General features: G+C 42.0%; 1 protein-coding gene across 4 annotated transcripts in view; it reads left to right on the top strand.

The window, feature by feature from the left end:
• The window catches only part of LOC108873107 (SLAIN motif-containing protein 1), a 148277-nt gene that overhangs the window by 49709 nt on the left and 83943 nt on the right, over positions 1-14625 (top strand). For 3 of the 4 annotated variants that reach the window (XR_007809122.1, XM_051066089.1, XM_051066087.1), the window contains exons 1-2: positions 1204-1288; positions 10977-11062. The gene's annotated coding sequence lies outside the window, so the exon portion shown is untranslated. Of the gene's footprint in view, positions 1-1203; positions 1289-10976; positions 11063-14625 lie in introns of those variants that run through there. The other variant, XM_051066088.1, reaches the window with a different exon arrangement.

Raw genomic sequence — 14625 nt, 5'->3', positions numbered from 1 at the left:
GTAAGTCAGAAGGTTTAGCCTCGCCAGTTTTACTCAAGCACTGAGCAGCACAAAGGATGTTGATTAGTGGGAAATTGATGTCAATCTAAACATTTAAAGAATGAGCTTTCACTAGTTGAGCAGTGACATCAGTTTATATATTACAAAATCACAAATTTGTCCCAGACAGAGTCACAGTCTGTGCAACATCCAACACCCCCTTATCCTTACATCCAAAATTTAAAAAACCCCTTTATAAAAAAAAAAACCTTTAGGGGAAGTAAAGAGGAATCCCTCATCCAGGACAGACAAACATGTAATAGTTATACATACTAGACAGAAGCATTGGTAGTGTAATTATAATATCAAGAAACACAATCACAATTTGAAAAAAAAAAAAAGGATAAAATGTGCAAAAGTCTGCATTTCCACAATTGTCCACACAACCCAAATGTTATGACCTCAGGAGCTGTTGGTGCAGACGCTACACGCCAACAAACATAAAGTATGTCAGTGTAGTATAGACACAGCAGGACCCTGTATGTGTCTGGAGTTTATCCAGCCCCAAATAAGTTAATAATTAAACTCAGACCCAACCAGGCGCTTAACTGGATCAACAAAGGTGTGTGTGAGCCAACATTGTTGAGAGGACTTTATCACCCAAGTTTTTTATAATATTCAGATGTTTGCACCAGTTGAAGCGAGTTTTAAAGTCTGAATCAAACAAGAAACTCTAAGGAAAAAAAAAATAAAGAAAAACTTAAAAATGAATTTAACCAAACAGAAGAAATCCTCCAAGTAATTTGGGTGAACTACCCCTTTAAGGTATATTAAAGAAGCCTGCTGTCTAAGCTGGCAATGTAAAAAAAAAATTAAATTCATTGCTTTAAGGAACCGTGTTTTATGTTTGCCCAGATTAAGGGATGATTAAGGCCTTTATTTAAGGGGAAAAAGTAAATCTTTCATTTTTTTCCCTCCTGTCCTTGTTTTTGTGTTTCTAAGTCAAACGCTCTGAATAATGCAGAGGCTGTGAATGGTGTTTGTCTTGGCAGAGGCTTTGTGAGCTACAATTCTGCAGGATGAAGTCACATGTTGCGAGGAACATCGTAGCAGTTTACTCACCGATGTGTTTACTCATGAATTATCACGTGCGTTTTGCCGTTGACTCACAACGGACTACATTTCCTTGCTGATGTAATTTTCCTGCGCCACCACATCCACCCACTCCCTGACACTTCATCGATGGCTGCTCCTCTGCACATTTGATGACTCCCCAGATGAAATTTAGGAGGGTTTTGCCCAGCCGAAGGTAATTAATTCTTCAATTAAAATGTTGTTAAACATTTTTAATGAGTAATTGGCACTGGGGAATCGGATACAAAACTATGTTTAACCAGAGACAGACAGACAACACGGATGTTTCAAAGTTGGTTTCTGCAAATCTGTTCATTGACCCACTTTTTCCTCCCCAAGTATTGCACTGCGTAGAAATATAAATAAAAAATCAAATGTGAAGCGTCTCCTGGCACAGAGGATGTGTCCTTCATCTCAGGTGACTACTGCTTCATTTGGCTGCCTCTTTTTTTTCCAGCACTCTCTAATTAGGGCACGAGACGGCACACAACAACCTGAGATACAGAGCTGCAGTGAAATATGACATCACAGTGCAGGAACAAGATCCACTTAACCTGATTTCACTTCAGTGTGAACAAAGACAAGGACAGATAGATGGAACAGAGCATGTTTCATTAATCACCAGCAAATGACACAAATAAAACACTTATGAAACTTGACTGTAGGAAGCATATCAGTTTTCCTTCCCCACATAGAGTAGGAAAGGCCTGAAAAAAGTTCCACCTGGTTTTATATTGAAGTGTAAAGGACAGTTGATATTTAAAGAACATTTAAAAACCCTGAGCTTTAGTTCAGTGCTGTCTGCTTCCCATAATCCTCTTCAAATCAACTCAAACACATCAGTGTCTGAAAGAGTCTCTCTTCCTCTGCAGCAGGAGGAAATGGGAGAGCATTTTGTGGCGTATTCACGAGCCACAACGTTAGCTAATCATGAAGCTAGTTCAGGGAGCCTCAGTTCATTACAGCTCTGCACTCTGTAGGTTCCTGGCATTGTTCTCTCAATTAGAGACTTGTAAATGTGTTGCTTGCTTAATCACCCAAAAACTGGCCCCTAGGACTTCCCCCTAATGCAACCCCATTAAGAGGGGCCATCAAAACAAAAGATCTGCCTCTAATGGCAATAATCCCTCACTTCTGTCACACCGAAGCCAAACTTGTATCTTAAATGAGCGATGATGGATGAGAGCAGGCCTCTGTGTCAAAGAGCTTTATTACTGGTGATGGATGCACCGGCCACAGCATGCACCAAACCTCGACCGGGGCCCGTCACCGTCAGAACCGGTCCATCCCAAGTGTGTCTCACTTAACCCGGCATCTCTGGAAGTCAGATGGCCGCTTGTGGTGCTGAGGGGGAATGGAGGGAGAAATAGGGGCTTATCCAAACAAGCTCATTAGTACAATTAGCACTCGTTTCCTGCCGATGGACCCCTGGAGCTCTCCTAAAGTTTGACTACACAGTGTGGAGACTCGGATGATGAGTCGTGGGGCTGGGGAGGGGTGATGAGCAGCTGCTTTTATGGGTGAAGATATGATCTTGAGGCAGGTGGTGCTGTGTGAAGTATTTGCACTTTAACCTGATAGTGATCTGTAACATTGAGCTTGGGGTGATATTTTTCATCGATGCATTTTCTAGGTATTTTTCTTGGCTTTGTCTTGAGTGTGTTTCTAGACGGGCAGGCTCTGCTTAATAGAACCAGATTTCATCAGCCTTAATCAGAGGTGATTCAGCCCATATCTGTCAGTCATTACATTACCTTGTCAGTTGTCAAGGTGACTCTTAATAAGGGACATTTTTACCTTGTCTGTTAATTTTCCAGGGCTTAATGTACACCTCATTTAAAAATAGATCCCCCAAAACATACTACATCTTTATTCCAGCCATGGATTCTACTGCATAACACAGGTGCAAATTACAAATTAATCCCACATCCTTTGGCTTTTTTTCCTGCCTGCTACCTCTCTCTGTTCTCCATGACCTTTGACCTTTGGATTCTTCACCATCACTTGCTCCTAACTCTGCCCATCTAGGAACTGAAGCTTCCTCTGTGGTTGTTCTCCATGTTCTTTTCATCTGTGTGTTAGAGCCTCCTCTGAAATGTCAGTGTCGTGCATTTCTAAATAAAGCTGCTGCTTTCCCTGCACGCCGTATACACCAAGCTGCTGCAGCCATTAAGGTGCTGCACAAAGACACATAAACCCTCTAACATCGTTTTCTCCTTAATTATATATGGAAACCATTATATTCCCAAGACGGCCCCGTATATTTAAAGAAACCACAGTCCTTCCAACACTTCTTCTCTCAGGGATCTCATACTTAACAGGAGATCTGCTCTTAAGGGAGCCTCCTCTGGGTACGCAGACTGAGAAGAGCCAATCACAACCATAGTGCTGCTAACGCTGTGCCAACGCCGCCCCAACACACCAGCTCATTACATATATTTGAAGAGTGACTTCAGCAGGCAAAGGCAGCAGAAGACAAATTCATATTTGAATTGCAAACATGTGTAATATGATGAGTTAGAGGTGTTCATTACCTTAAAACTGACACTCTGTTTGTACTGTAAGTGTCAGAGCTGGTAACTGTATAATTAGAGCTGTATATCCTGAATTTAAACAGTTAATTTTCGCATTTTCACTGTTTTTTATTGTTTTAATGCGTTAATTAACAGGCAACAGCTCTGAAACACACCTTCACCTTGTTTCTAAGACAAGTGCTCTGTCAAAAACATATGATAGGTTATTGTCTTTATGAAAAGATTTTGACATAATGAAGCTGCTGTAGCATTGTGAACAAAGGAAAATAAATAATAGTATAGAAAAGTGGTTTTAAGTGTAGACAAAGTCAGGCTCAGGCTCAGTGTGAACAAACTATTTGTCCTTTTCACCTTTAAGATCAGTGCAGTTCAGATGCAAACTTTGCAGGAATACAGAAACCGGAGAAAACGTATGAAAACCCTCTCTCCTCCAGCAGGAAGTGCCTCCACACCTCAGACTCTAATTAAAGGCGTTGTAGAGCGGGGCTTTCAGCTGCATTAGCAAGCGTTTCCACTGACAGGTAATAAAGCAGATTGGTTAATTGCAAATGAATGCACACACCCCCGTTCCATTAGGCATAAATAATTTGGCCACTTGGGTATGTGCCTCCCAAATTACTAATTCTTTTTGTGTCTCAAATTACCTATTCTTTCTGATGTTGCCTTTAGTTGATTAGCGAGCTGCGCGCGACTAGCCATTGGCTTTTTCCAGGTTCTCAGCCTGTTTTCATTTTTCATAAGGTGAAGAAGTGTTCAGATCGGGCTGTGGATTTGTTTTGCTTTTGTTTGTGCACATGCACAGGGGCAAGCCACTTTCATTACTGGCACAGATGATAATTTATGCAGTTATTCCCAACTTGTGCATTTTTGGTGTGATTCTGCACAGGCTTTTCTTCTCACACCTTGTATAGTTTTTGCTTGGGGATGTAGAATGAATATTAAATACAGTGGCGGCGAGCCACTTGCTTTCATCTAGCACTCATATATAGTTGGTACATATAAAATACAATTTTTCATGTTCATGAAAGATTTATTTTCTTGCATGTCTCTAATATACATAAACATTTTCAAGACAAATGGATGCTTGTTGTTGATTGTTTGTGATCCTGGTGATCTCAAGTTAAAGTTTATTTTTCTCTTGATCTCATTAGAAGTCATTCTCTGGATGTGAGTATTATCTTACAGACCTTTTAATGTAGAGCAACATGGGTCACATCATCTAAATTCCCTGTGAAATAATCCATTTTTAATTTTAAGCAGCTCTATTTTTGGAATTCATAAGAGTTTTCTTTTCTTAAATACACAGCAATGACTTGATCTTTAATGAGTTTCATTTTCAAAACTCTCTCCTTTTCTGCAGGCGGTTTCGTGCAGACTTCATGTTGTGTTACAGCAGTACAACATATGCGTTTTACCCTCTTATCACTTGATTTCACAATGCACAAATAGCTTACAATAACCTGCAGGCATGGCAGGAAAGGGGGCAACAAGCTTGTCCAGGCTGCGTGTCAGCAATGTGCACGGCTGTCATTCAGAGATGTTAGTGTGTGTTTTAAGCGTTTCGGTGCTGTAGTTGTGTGGAATGTTTTTCCATTTTGAACCCACCTTCCAACAGGAAGTTGGATCAGCCAATCCACTTGTTTTGATATGCATTTTCCTGCAGAGGTTTAGCTGTTAAGGAAGTGGCAAAATTAGCCTTTTATATGAAGTTGCTGGAAAAAAGCTTAAATAATAAGTTCACAATTTAGAAATTCTGTCTCAAAACAGTCTGATGCTTTAATCAACATTAAAACAGTTCTTGCTTGTTGTAATCATTAAATCAGTCTCCCAACAGTGCAGAAATGTTTATGTAATTAACTTAATATGAAGTTAAGTCAAGTGAGTATCCTAAAATGACAGGCTCTTTAGTACAAAACTCCCTCTCTGGATGGTGTATCCTTGTTGAGTTTCAGTGGAGGGATAGTGACATAAAAGTGTAAATTTGGAGCTAAAACGACTCAAGTCTCATATCAGCTTCAAACACACCTTTGAATACATTTTGCAAAGAAGAAGAACTGCTTTTAATGGAAAAGCAGTTCTCTGCTTTTAATGGAGCAGCAGTTCTCGTTCTTTAGGAGGGGATCTCTTAATAACCAGTGTGAACAGGAGGAATGATTACAGGAAGTCAAACCTGGCTGTTGTTTTAAGACCCATCCTTTAATTTTGGTTTGGTTTGTTCAGTGTTTTTCAGACTTCAGTCTAATGTCATATGAGTGTGTCCATGTCATAAGGGATGGGAATGATTCCTATGTGCTTTGCAAACATTCACATCAGTTATGTGATTTGTCTTTTTAAATGTAGGCTTAATAACCATGAATGACAGCCTTTGGATGACTTGGTGCATCCATATTTTCTTGCCTTCTTTGGCCACTTCCGCACTACAGGGCCAAGTTGGATATATGAGAGCTTTCAGAAAAATCCAGTCCAGATAACAGTCGTAATTACAATCTGGATGTTGACATGAATGATATTTACAAGTAGGAAACTGGTAACTAGGGTAACTGGATGAAATACATCACAGCTGGACTTCGTCCTGATTGGCTCTCCTCACTAAAGATGTCCTGAAATCTGTCCAGTCAGGTCAGTTTGTTGCTTTTGAACCAGAAAGCCTTCGCTCAGCAGGTTCATCTAATTTGGGTTAGAGCAGGTGATGCCCAAATACTCAATCAGTATTGTGAGTAAGCTACACTTGCAACAACATTAGACATGGCTCTTATCTAGAGCTGAGGAAATTGTAAAACAAAAAACTGAATAATGTTTCATCACAGTACAGCCTTCTATGCAGATTTCATTTCCCTCTAAACATGCAGTGAGACTTTCACCAGTCAAACTCACAGGAGGTGTGATGGTGACCAGACCCCCTCCCGTCCTCTCTCTCACCCCCCACCGAGCGAGCCCGCATGTCGTCCCCAGGTTGCGACAGCCCTAATTAAAATGTCCTTCCTCATTATCATCGATTGCCCCGCGCATTTTGGAAAACAACTGCAGTGCTGAGCTCTGGCAGCGGCGGTGACGGCGGCCAAATATAGACATGTGACACTGGTCTTTAGCCCCGTCAGATGGTCCCGGTCCGACATGAGAGCGAGAAAAGTGGGGCAGCAGCCGAGTCTCCCCAGCGGACGCTGGACCACAGCTCAAACACACACGCACACACCGAGACACACACACACATACACACAAACACACACAAGACCGCAGATGGCCGGTGCCCCATTCCAGGGTTCATCAGCTACAGGAAGGAAAAAAACACACACAAGAAAAACAAACTTCCAGTCATTAATGGTATGATTTATTCATTAACAAGTGTGTGTTGTCACAAAAGTTTCCCATTTGTAAAATGTGTGACAGTACTTATAAATGCTTGAGTCTCTATCAGGTTTACTTTCACTCTTAAATCCTTAAAATCTTCGATTGTAATCAGCATTCACATAATCCCAGAATGTAATCTCTCTGGTCAACAATTGTAAATTTTAAAGGTCTCCATAAATACATCCTCAGACATTACACACAACCTTCTGACCCATTCTTCATATAAGAAACACTAACTTGTGCAGCTTTAAGACTCGTTGAGCTACAGTGGCCTGTAATTGACCTAAACATTAAAGTTGTAGTTTAAAAATATCCAGAAACAGGAAAAGGGCTCAGCACTGCAACATGTTGCCATCAATCATTCATCAGCCAACGTGGGCACTGAAACACGTCAGCCAATAAATGATTCATGGGAACATATTGCCTTCCATGAATCTTTCTCTCCTAATATTAGATATTATTTCTAGGACCCTGTGTGTCCTATAGGGAGGGAAATACCTCACTTACTTCCGCTTTAAATGCCAGTGTGCATTTTTATAATCAAGGTTTCAGGCTTCAGCCACTTGATGGACAGATGGACGGACGAATGGACAGACTGAGTCAGGCAGACAGGCACACACGCATGTCAGAGGAGGCACGCTGCCGGCTGGCGAGGCAGGAGAGAGGGAGCATCTGCCGGCGGGTTTGAGGAGCAGCCATGGCTTCTGTGAATCAGGATCTCCCCTGACGCCGGTGGCGGGCCAACAAGGGCCACAGTGGTGCCAACGGGTCAGGGGAATCACAAATGGTTCAAAATATCATCACCTAAAAGGGCAGAATTATCGAAACCTTCTCACTTATGTTTACCACAACGCCTCAGTGTAAAATCTCCCCTATTAAGACTGGACCGTGAGGGCTTTGCACCGCTTTGGATTTTCTTTAGAGGTTTCTGTTTCTGTAGGTGATGTTTGTTTTTTTTAGCCATGGTGGCTAATGCTGAAACTGCTAACTGCTCAATACTCAATTCTGCTGTTTATTCTAAACAGAACTGAACCATAAATACAGGTGCAAAATGCCATAGTGCAGAAAGCCCTATCAGAGATAAAACATTTAAAACCTAGGTCCATCCATGGGATAATTCACACAACCTCGCAAGTAGACATAGGTTTGTTTGAAGAGCATCACAAGGCCAGAAAGATCAGGGTTGGAGGTGGTGTTTCACACTTACTGTCTACCTCTTGAGGCATCTTTAACTCATCCTAATCAAACAGTCTGAGAGGGAAAAGTCATCAATTTGTTAAACTAATCACAACTTACAGAGAGATTCAATCTGTGACCAGGGCTCTCAAATTGACACAGTGTTACTTTACGTTATCACAAAAAGGTTGGGGAGCACTGTGTTGCCACATGTGGTAACAGAAACTGTCCCTTTAAACTATAAGTGCAGATTTTTGTAACAACGGAGAAGCAGCCAGAAAGTGAGTTTTGAAAGCCACAAATCTCAGCAGGTAAAGTTTGAGCCATCAGTACTGATCAATGACCCCATCGACCTCCAAGAGATAAAATTACGGTCATTTTGTCCTTTTGGGGGCAATAAAGAGGATTATTGTAGGGGGAGCATTAAAAATAAAGGTTTTAAGGGCAGAGAGCAACACCACAGTCACTTTCGTCCATATTCCCCATAAGCCAGAGCTCGCCCACTGAGCGCGTCTCCTCCCTGCTGGTTATCTACGGAGAGCCACAGAAACCCGAGCAGGGTGGGGGCTCACCAAACACAACCGTGGCCCATTTGACCACAGGGGAGGCCTGTCAATGGCCCAGATAGTTCTGGTAATTTCTCAGCGTTGACTCTGCTGCTGCTGCTGTGTTTTACATATTCAGAGAGGGAATCGAATATGGGGGGACTCCCTTTGTTCTGGCGTGTGTGTGTGCAGGGCAGGGGCCGCGTTCTCCTCCGTGGAATACGCCTTGAAGTCGAGAAAGGCGTAAGGTATATTTGAAATACTGAGGAGAGAGGAAAAGAGAAGTAAACAGGATTAGCGTTATCAGCTGCACTTGCAAGGGAATGCACACACAAACACACACACACATACTGTATATATTTGAGGATGCAAACACATACACTCACACAAGGAATTGCAAATGAAACATGAATAAGTAAAGCAATAAAGCATTCTCTTGATACGCTGGTCTCAGTCAGAGAAATATTGCTCTGCTCGGACCATGTGGGCAAATAAGTGTTTTTCTTAATCTAAGTAGTCAAGCATGATTCTGAATAGAATGATAATTGACCTAAATGCTTCTCTTCTGTGAAGGCAGTGACAGCAACTCATGGCTCATAATGCCATGAAAGCGCAGGAGGTGAATATGAGGGAGGCGCTGATGCTTCAATTGCAACCAAACAGACGATCAGTTAAAATAAAAAAGCGCGCTCGCCACTCAAAACGTCAGGAAAATGAGCGTGGGTGCGTTTTCCCCCCGCGGCGTGTTGAAGAATGAACGTGATTTTCTGAAACTTGTTTCTGCGTGTTTTATGAATATAAGATATCAGAGGGGCCGTTATTTTGAAAATCAACCCACCCCCCTCCGTCCCTTCATCCTCTCCTTCCCCTTGCCCCCTCCCCCCACAATACAAGCGGCGGATGGTGCTAATTTCAAAAACATCATCTCCTCCACGCCGAGTTCAGGAAGTTGATTTATAGACGGTGCTCGTGGAGTTAATTGCAGTGCATGACACCAATCAGTCTTTGGGGAGATTTCTAAGGCGAGCGGGGATTAAATCGACACCCAGCGCAAACAAACAAACAAACAAACATATTCATATCTCCCATATTTATTTATCAATGTTTTAGATTGCGCTCTGCCTCCAAGATTGCCCCCTTTTTCTGCCGAAGATTCAATAAGTTGACAGAAACATTGTCAGCACCGGGGTGTCGTTTTATATCGGCGCTGCCAACAAATCTGTCTTTGGGAAAATGGAAATGTATGTGTTAAGCACGCCCAAGTGATACAGACCCCCCACCCTCCCAGCACCCCTCCCTTGTTGGATCCTCGAGAGTTGCTCCTCCACAAAATGATCATCGTTGTATTCGGAAGCATTCATCTTGATTATACAGACAGCAATGCTTTGATAATGATCTGCGGGAGACGGTCGTCAGAAGTTTGTCAAAAAACACTAAATGTCAAATCCCCGGCGGTGGTATCTAACTATCTGGTGGTGTGACACAGGCTGTCAGACACACACACACATTTCAACACACGTACACCACCCTCCTCCCTCCCCAGAGTTGGCCAATGAGACGTATGCCTCTTATTGCCTCCCGTGCCTCCTCACTGTATTGCACTGAGGAAGATGGAGCAGAGAGCACGCAGCTGCAGACCAACAACAGCAGCAGCAGCAGTGTGTGTGTGTGTGTGTGAGTGAGAGGTCTGGCAGAGCATGTATGTTCAGGGACACAAAAACACTGCAGGAAAATGGAAACAAAATTCAGTGCATTTGTTGTGAAGCTGTCAGAGCTGTTTGTGTGTTTAGTGTTTACGTTTGTCAACTGCATTCCTCTCAAAGAAGTGACTCAAAGACAGTAACACTGATTTCAAGCTATACGTAAGGTTTCAATAAGTGGATGAGACAACATTTAAGACATTTGAATGTCACAAGTTAAAAACAAGCCAAGAGTTTATCCAGATTACATAAACCACTTTATCTGGAGTCAAACTGAAAGTGAAGCCTGAAATGTTTCTAATTATCCCCCTGTGTTAATTGTGTGTGTGCAATTACAGCAGGTTAGAATAATCACCTACTTCTGTTTATGTCCTGCAGCAATTTAACAGGAATTCTGTCATTTTAAGGAAGTAAAGAGGTTTAAATCAGTGATGTCCATTAAGAAATTATAACAGGAAAACTGACTTTTTTATTTTCTTAGTTTGAATCTGTGCTGTTTCTAAAGTAGAATATGAAAACAGCAGTTTGACTAATCTGTTCTAATTTATTTCCATCCATAGGTCATGTGATGACAATGGAGCTGTCTCCATGACAACAGAGCAAACTCCATTTGCTGATGAAGACTGGCATTGAAACTCCCAAACTAGTAAGTGAAGCTTAAGTTAAGATTTGTTTGTTTATTGATCTATCTAACCTTTCCTCATAAAATCTTGTTCACATCCCTCCATCGTTTATCTTCTAAACTTTCCCTTCAGAGCATGGAGTGAAATTACACTCTCAAAATGATGCTTTAAATTCTTCCCCACGCTGCTACAGAAGAGAACTGAAAATAGTTTGTTTTGGAGCATTTTAGACAGTTGAATTGATCCTAAAGACGAAGAAAATTTGAGGTTATAATTTTCAATAATATTTCTGCAACAGACTAACGTGAGAGCAGCAGAAAAGGGCACAGATTTATATATTTATACATGTAAAATACAACTCAATCAGCTTTTGTCGGCCTACAGAATCACTCTGTCACACACGCACCGAGGAGCTGCTTTATAATTTAAATGTTAATGACATTACAGGTTTCACTTCTTTAGCTGGTAGCTTCAGGAAGAGTCGACCATGCTCACAAATGTGGACTGGCAGGTACTAAACGGTAAACGAGTGCAATTCCTCTTTAAAATGCTAATTAGGGCAGGATCAAATCTGTGTGTGTGTGTGCTTGAGTGAATGAAAGCACTTCACAGCCAGGCAGCCACTGTATATGCATGAACGCTCGTGTATGTATTTGCAGCTTCTAAATGAACTGCCAGCTTTCAATGCGACTGCGCTATGTGACCTTTTAAAGGAACTGACATAATATACAGGATTTAGTTCATTATTAAGCAACTTTACGCGACGCAGGCTTTTATTTTTGACAAGTGAGATCACAAGAAAGCTGGAGGGGAGAGCTCAGGCAAAAATATTTTTTGTCATTTCACCTTCTGAGTGAAGTTCATTGTTAAAAATCTGCACTTTTAGCAGATTTAAAGTCAATAAATCCTTTCCAGTTTAGTTCACATCATGAATTTGTGGGCCCCGCGTTGCCCGCCACCCGCCTGCCCCCCGTGTTTGTTTTGTCGCCACATATGGCTGGAGTAGCCGTGCCCGCCGCCGCTGACAGCCTCCCTGGCTTCCCGGCGAGCGGACTAACATCTTGAGTGGGTACAAACGTGGACCGACCCTCCCTTTGGCTGACGTCCAAACTCTGTCTCGCATCTTCTGGGAGAACAAGAGGAGAAATGGAACAACTGGTTTTAATGAAACAATTACAAGACACTAATTATTATGTTAATGTTTTGCTACTATCATCAGCCACCGCTAACAGCCTCCTGCACCTAGAGGTTCAGAGCCTGCCGTGTGTGTGTGTGTGTGTGTGTGTGTTCTTTTCAGCTAGGTAGGAAGATGGACGTTTTTCAGCAGGCAGCCGTGTGTATGGCAGGAATGTGTTGAAATGTAAAAAGGGCCACAAAGCGCCGGCTGTTGTCACTGAATGTCAGGTACATTAATTCCCATAATGCTCAGCGCAAATAAATTAGCAGCAGGGTTGCCAGTGATTCAAAGCCATCAGTTTAAGGTGTGTGTGTGTGTGTGTGTAGATGGAGGAGGGGAGGTGGAGGGGGGGGCTCAGGAGACAGGCCTGGAGGCGAGAACACACACGCAGCACAAAACACACACACACACACAAATAAACACATGCATCATGCAGACACATGAATACACACATGTAAACACATGCATCACAGGCTCACTCTCCTTCCACGCACACACACACACCCACACATGATAAGCAGCAGTGCACTGTAGAGGCCATTGTTAATGCAGCAGCAGCTGTACATGTGTTGTGCATTAAAGGATAATTCCACCTTCCTGCAGCTCATGGAAGCACCAGGTAAAAGTGTTTGATGACGAGGTTCTGCAGATAAACATAAAACAGCTGACACACTACGTTAATGTAAGTGCAGCATGTTTCCGACCTGCAGAGCCTCTGTTTTCATGCTGACCAAGAAAAAGACCCTTTCCTCCCCTTCAACAAAACCGTTTAGGGAATCAGGATGTGTGAATCGCTGAGTATTCAATGGAAACAGCAATTTTGATTAATATGAGTATTGTCTAGTTTTATCTTTTCAAAAAAGATTTGCTCTGTTTTGTATCATTAAATATCTTTGGGACTCTTTAGGTTAGAGAGAGAAGTCATTTATTATTATGTCCTGAAAATCTATTTTACTAAAATAAGTGAAACATCTTCTAGTGCCAGAAGAGTATATCATATTTATGTCCGTATCTAGGAACTTGTACTCGCACTATAATTAAGAAAAATGAAACTTCACTGCAGAAAATACTTGAAACAACTTGCTCTTAATTTAAAGACATTTAAATATTCTTTCTCCCCATATGTTTTAAAGAAATAAGACTTGAGGCATCAATTAGAAATAACATTTGTTTGATTAGAAGAAATGTAGCCTGATTTATTTCCAAACATGGCAAACCCTGAGTTTAAAACAGTAACTGACTCTTTAATTATAAGATTTGACCTTTAAGGCACCGAGTTTTTGTGTCCATTATTGCTTGTCATTTGTTGTCGATGCCGCACTCTGAGCCAGGTCTCCCTTTGAAAAACAGTGTTTTATTCTCGGTGGGACTACCTGGCTGAATGATGGGTCAATGAAAGGAGTAACAATGTCCCAGACTGTCTGCCATAAGTCAGTGAAAGAGGTGATTCATGAACAGTGGGCACTAGGTCTTGGCTCAGACTCTTTGATTGAAACCTGTTTAGCCAGAACTACTAATTTCATTACATGGTGTCAGCGCACACTGAGCGGCTCCTAAAGGGCCCGCTTTGAACTCTCAGGGCCCAAACAATGACACGGGCCAGTCAGGGGGCCTGATGGGAGTGTGACGGGTCGGTGGTGGGTTGAAAAACAAAACCTCCACCCCCTCCCAAAAAAAGGACGAAGGTTTTTCATAATGCTGAAGTCTGTCAAATATTTTGATATGTCCCACACACCATGGTGCAGCTCCTCCTGGGCTTTTTGCCTTTCAGCGGGGGAACAATTGACTTTCTTCGCGATCAAGTCGTTCGCCTCCCCGCCTCCAGGCAAAACCTTTCATGAGGAGCCATGGCTTGCCGTTGCAGCTGTTCCGCTGGGGTTCTTCCCATGGACACCACGGATAAAAACTCTTTGAGGAAGCCACTTCAGTTGTGTGGCCTTGCAGGTTTCTCTCTTTTTTTCTCTCTCATCCAAAACTTGGCTCAAGAAAGTTTTGGGTTGTTATTTTCTTTGTTTGGCCAGAGTTGGCCTGGGCTTAATCTTTTTTTTTTTTTTTTTTTTTTTGGTTTCTTTTTGTCCTTGTTAGTGTGATGATACATTAACCAGCACAATGACTAGTTCAGTCCAGTTTGGCTCATCATTTTAATGCGTTCAAAATCTGACAGCATTCCTAGAGCTGCTGCACTGCAAACATTAGGAGTACTTAGCCATCAAACTTTAATTTTCCTAAATTAAGCATAAAAATCTGTTGGTGGGGTCAGATGTTTTGACCTCTTTGCAGGGCTCCAGGCACTGACTAGAAATGAGGGTGGAAATTTTAAGACAAGGTTGCTGCTTTAGTTTCAAGAAAAAGTGTCATTTTCAGTGTTAAGGCTAAAAAATAGATGCGACTCAGAAAGCTGGACATTTT

This window comes from Lates calcarifer, linkage group LG7_2, assembly GCF_001640805.2.
Source record: "Lates calcarifer isolate ASB-BC8 linkage group LG7_2, TLL_Latcal_v3, whole genome shotgun sequence".
In the NCBI taxonomy this organism is placed as follows: domain Eukaryota; kingdom Metazoa; phylum Chordata; class Actinopteri; family Centropomidae; genus Lates; species Lates calcarifer.
This window is presented reverse-complemented; position numbering and strand designations above follow the sequence as displayed.